The following is a 6,000-nucleotide window of genomic DNA, read 5'->3' on the forward strand; positions in this document are numbered from 1 at the left end:
TTTGTTACTCAATTTTAAACTCGTTGTTTAATTTTCTTCTTTTCTTATCTCTTTTTTATCTACCAGTCTCTGCCCATGACGTCACGGCGCATGCGCAAAAGACAACAAACTCGAAGACAACCAACGATTAATTCTTTCAAAATTAATTCTTTGTTTTCTTTTCTTCCTGCCTTTTCTTTGTTATTTAATTCTATGTTTTATCGTTTTTATCTATCAATGTATTCGTTATTTCATTTTTTTGTTTATCTTTTTTTATCTACCTATCTCTGCCCATGACGTCACGGCGCATGCGCAAAAGACAACAAATTTGAAGACGACAAACGATCTTAAAACTCAAAATAAATTATTTTTCCTTCTTTTCTTTCCCTTTCTCTCTCTTTCTCTTTTCTTTTTTAATTTTATGTTTTATAATTTTTTTATCTATCAATCGCTGTCCATGACATCACGTCGCATGCGCAAAAGAAAACAACAACAAACACGAAGACGGACGACAAACGATTAACCCAATTTTCAAAAATTAACTCATTCGTTCTCCTTCTTTCTTTCTCTCTTTTCTTCGTTTTCTCTTCTTTTCTTATTTTCTTTTGTTTTATCTACCAATCTCTGCCCATGACGTCATGGCGCATGTGCAAGACAACAAACCCGAAGACGACCAACGATTAACCTAAGATTCAAAATTAATTCTTTCTCCTTCTTTTCTTTCTTTCTTCATCTCTTTTCTTTGTTACTTAATTGTTTAATTTTCTTCTTTTCTTCTCTTTTTTATCTACCAGTCTCTGCCCATGACGTCACGGCGCATGCGCGAAAGACAACAACCTCGAAGACAACCAACGATTAATTCTTTCAAAATTAATTCTGTTTTCTTTTCTTCCTGCCTTTTCTTTGTTATTTAATTCTATGTTTTATCGTTTTTATCTATCAATGTATTCGTTATTTAATTTTTTTGTTTATCTTTTTTTATCTACCTGTAGTGGTTTGGTTCGAACAAGCCAGGGAAAATGAAATTCACTTTGGTCTCTTATTCTAATCTCTTTGGTAAAACCACAAGTAATAGCCACTGGTTAGTGGATCTGATCAGTCGTAGCTGGACGGTGAGCCTAACGTCAGAGGCGGTGGCGGCTGATGACGGCGAGGCTCGATGGAACTGCTACAAGACTAGACGAGATGTTGTTGCTGCTGCCGTGGCTATTACCATTCTGTCCTGACTAGCCGCCGCTGCCCTATTTAAGGGTCGCTCGCGGCTCAGCGTAGTTGGCAAGAGAGGTCGCTAGCCGCTCGAGAACCATTTGCTGGCTCCTGATTGGCTAGCTCATATTCACCTCTTGCCAACTATGGGAAGTGTGTGACCGCCTGTGGCTGCGTCACTACACCACTCCCCCTCTCTTCGAGAGCGGGCGTCGAGGGAGATAGGGAGCGACGCGCGCGACGTGGTTGAATCGGTGTGGCCTTCGTATCACTCGCCCAAAACGTGTGGTCATTCCATCAGGGGGCATGTCTGGCGAGGAGGGCCTTGATGGAGGGGGGCTCGAATGCAGGGTGGTGTGGTCGAAGTCAGATGCCTGGCGAGGTGGGGTCGGTTGAGTATGGAGCTGTGGAGACATAAGGTTGGGTGAGAATTGTTGCATTGCATGGTAGAGTCGGGGCGTAGGGTGGGGAGGATCTTGCGGGGTGCCGGGAACAGTTGTAGAAGGATGTGGTTGCGGGGTGGGAGAAGGAGAAGGGTTCGCTGTCGTGTGCGTGTGATCTGTGTATGGTGAAGAGTCAGGGGCAGGAGGGGAGTGTTGGTTTGGAAGGGAGAGTGTTTCGGGGGGTGGGGAATGACTTGGTTCGGTGGTGAGGATGGGGTTAGGACCATGTTGTAAGATGTATTGTAGTGGCCCTGGAGGGGAGTGTTGGTTTGGAAGGGAGAGTGTTTCGGGGGGTGAGGAATGACTTGGTTCGGTGGTGAGGATGGGGTTAGGACCATGCTGTAAGAGGTATTGTAGTGGCCCTGGAGGTTTGGTAGGGGGATTGATGGGGAGATGGGCCGGCTTGAGCCTGTCGATGGAGACGCTATCCGGTTTGGCACCTCGGTTGATCACGAAGTACTTTGGTGATCTGCTGAGGACTCGGAAGGGGCCGTCGTATGGGCGCTGAAGAGGAGCTCGTGTGGAGTCTTTCCTGACGAAGACGTAGTCACTTGTAGACAGGGCCGGGGGAAGGTGCTCCGGCTGTGGTTGTGGTGGACGAGGGGGTGTTGGACGGGTGTTGGCAAATGTGTCCTTGATGAGTTGGAGGAGGGCGTGACGATCCGGATCGCCGACGGCAGGCGTGGCAATTTCCCCAGGGAGGCGAAGGTTCTCAGCGTAAAGTAGCTGCGATGGGGAAATGTCATTGTCGACCTTAGGTGTGACGCGGATCGTGAGAAGCACCAGGGGAAGGGCGTCGACCCAGTCGCATGAGAGTTGTGCCTTCAGCGACTCCTTCAGTTGGCGGTGGAACCGTTCCACGAGTCCATTGGCTTGGGGGTGGTAAGCGGTGGTCCGGTTACGTTTGGTGCCAAGGAACTTGAGGAGGCTGGACCATAGGTCAGATTCGAACTGGGAGCCCCTATCGGTGACAATGATGTGAGGTGCGCCGAATCTGGATACCCATCCAGAGAGGAAAGCACGGGCGGTCGTCTCGGCGGATATATCCGGAAGGGGGATCGCTTCTGGCCACCTGGTGTACCTGTCGATACACGTAAGGAGGTAACGCATGCCGCGAGAAGGCGGAAGGGGGCCCACAATGTCCACATGAACTGACTGGAAACGTGCCGTTGGTGCAGGAAAACGCTGGAGTGGTGCGTGGACGTGGCGCGTAACCTTGGCCGTCTGGCAGGGGAGGCAGGTCCGGGTCCATTGTCTGACATCCTTGTTGATGCCTGGCCAGACGACTCGATCCGTGATGAGGCGTTGTGTCGCGCGGATGCCCGGATGACTGTGGTCATGGAAGGAGGAGAAGACGTCCTTACGGTGACAGGCGGGGATGTACGGACGGGGTTTGCCTGTGGAGATGTCACACCACAATGGTACGGGGTTGTTGGGAAGCTGTCTTAGCTGTAGGGACGAGGTGTCGTGCATACGTAGGAGGCGGAGTTCACCGTCGTTGTTCTGAGATGCGGCGATGCGTGCGTAGTCTATGTTGTGGTTAGGGAGGATGCTGGAGGTGATTCTAGACAAGGCATCGGCTACCTGGTTATCCTCTCCCTTGATGTATTCAATGCGAGTATCAAATTGGGAGAGGAAGGACAGCTGCCGGGAGACTCTTGGGGAGTGATGGTCGGAGACTCTGTCTAGGGCATGGGCGAGTGGCTTGTGGTCTGTAAGGATAACGAAAGGCCGGCCTTCCAGGAAGTAAAGGAAGTGCTTGACAGCCGAGACTATGGCTAGCAGTTCCCTGTCAAAGGCGCTGTAGCGAATTTGAGGAGGGTCCAGACGTTTGGAGAAAAAGGCGATAGGCTGGAGCTGGCCGTTGATCTTCTGTTGGAGGACGGCGCCAATTGCTGTGGAGGAGGCATCAGTGGTAAGGAATGTGGGTGCGTGAGCTACTGGGTAGGACAAGCGGGCGGCTTCAGCGATTGCCGCCTTGGCTTGTTCGAATGCCTGGGTCGCTTCGGAAGACCATCTCACAGGTTTGACCGACCGCTTGGAATGGTTCTTGGTGAGGTCGTTCAAGGGAGCGAGTTTTGCAGCTGCGTTGGGGATGAATCTGTGGTAATAATTGACGATTCCTAGGAATCGTCGGAGCATCTTGATGGTTGTTGGCTGTGGGAAATCTTGGATTGTGTCTACTTTCTGAGGGAGAGGATACAGACCTGCTGTTGAGATGCGGTGTCCGAGGAAGTCGAGAGATGAAACTCCGAGGAGACACTTGGACGGATGTACCCGGAGGCCATAATCTTGGAGGCGGCGGAAGAGGAGGCGGAGGTGTTGGCGGTGTTGGTCGTGGGTATCGGAGGCTACGAGGATGTCGTCGATGTAAACGGTGATGAAGTCGAAGTCTCTGAGGGCATGGTCTATGAACCTCTGGAACGTCTGGGCGGCATTCCGGAGGCCAAAGGCCATCATCTTCCACTCGAAGAGGCCGAACGGAGTGGCTATGGCTGTCCTCTGGACGTCTTCCGGCGCTACAGGGATTTGATGAAACGCCCTGACCAGGTCAATTTTGGAGAAGACCTGCTTCCCGTGAAGCTTGAAGTGGAAGTCTTGAGCGTGAGGGATGGGGTAGCGGTCGGGCTTCGTGATGCGGTTAAGTTGACGGTAGTCACCGCAAGCCCGCCATTGGTTGGGCGGTGGGGGTGGCTTGGGAACCATGTGGAGTGGTGATGCCCAAGCACTCTCCGATGGTTGGATGATGTCCTGGTCTAGGAGTTCTTGGAACTCCTGTTTGGCAGCGGCCAACTTCTCTGGGGAAAGTCGTCGAGGCTTGCTGTGTACTGGCGGTCCAGATGTCTGGATGTGGTGCATGATGTTGTGAGGGGTGGTGGTGGTGTTGGTCTTGTCTGGCGATGTTAGCTGGGGAAACTCCTGCAGGATGCGTACATAATCGCCAGCGGACTGGCGGGACGATATCTGGTGGGATTTGGCGTTAGTGGTGGTTCCCGGTATGCTTGTCGTGCCGTGGTACAAGCAGTTATCCTTGGCGTTTACTACCATATTGTAATGCTGGAGGAAGTCGTAGCCAAGAACGGGGTGCTGGACCGCTGCTATGACGAATGTCCAAGGGAACTTGACATCGTGGAGGTCCAGGACGCTGTGGTGGCTGCCGTACGTTGCAATGGGCGTACCGTTGGCTGCAAGCAGGTCGTAGGATGGCCACCGTGTACCGTGGTTGGGTTCTTCCGTCGGGGGTATGATGCTGACGGCTGAGCCCGTGTCTACCAGGAAAGAGAGGCCAGAGTGGCGATCACGCACTGAGAGGAGGGTGTGAGTATGGTTAGCGGGGGTAGGAGTGCTTACCGACCCCCGCGTTTGGCGTTTCCCTGCGACCAGCTGCATGGTTGTGTGCATCTGAGCGCCTTGGCTCCGAAGCGGGTATGGTACCAACAGGAGGCAGTATCCTGTCGTGGAGCGGGGCTAGGTGGTGGTTGAGGGGGGGTTCCCTTCTCGGCAAGCAACTGGTTGAGCAAGGTCTTCATGTCGGCGACTTCCTGCCGTAGTTGCTGCATACTTTGGTCACTGGCACTATATGACATGGGAATGTTTTCACTCACAGCACTATGGTCGGTAACACCTGGGTTGTCACTACACTTTGCGCGAACACTATGCACTGGTTTGTGTACCGAGGTATGTCGCTGGAACAACCTATCTGCTATTTCGCAGTATTGTTCGTCGTCCTTATCGCCGGCTAAAGCTTCCAGGTGTAAGTGGAGGGCGTCCGGCATCTTGGAGAGGTGAATGGAGCGGAGGAGTTCCTTGGGCAATGCCACCTTTGCACGGGTGTTGAGGTTGGCCATACGGGTGTATAGCTGTGAGGGGGTGGTGTCGCCGAGTTCGCTCTGCTGGATATCTCGGTAGAGCTGGTCGTCAGGCCTGGCGCATAGCTTCCGTAAGGCAGTCTTGAGGGCGGCACACTTGCCTTCTTCCGGAGGAGAAGAGACGGCGTTACGGACAAGGGCGATGACGTCCGTTGGTAGAACGGCGATGTACGCGCCGAAGGCTTGGTGGTCTGGAACGTCACCTTGAGTGGCTAAATAGGCTTCTGTGTGAAGTAGCCAGCTCTCCAAGTCACGGGAGAAACTGGGAAGTTTCACTTGTGAATTTTCCATAATCCTGGTTGTCTTTCACCGGGGTCACCAATTTGTAGTGGTTTGGTTCGAACAAGCCAGGGAAAATGAAATTCACTTTGGTCTCTTATTCTAATCTCTTTGGTAAAACCACAAGTAATAGCCACTGGTTAGTGGATCTGATCAGTCGTAGCTGGACGGTGAGCCTAACGTCAGAGGCGGTGGCGGCTGATGACGGCGAGGCTCGATGGAAC

The sequence above is a fragment of the Oratosquilla oratoria genome, chromosome 40 (genome assembly GCF_046742065.1).
Source record: "Oratosquilla oratoria isolate Oo_2021 chromosome 40, ASM4674206v1, whole genome shotgun sequence".
In the NCBI taxonomy this organism is placed as follows: Eukaryota; Metazoa; Arthropoda; class Malacostraca; order Stomatopoda; family Squillidae; genus Oratosquilla; species Oratosquilla oratoria.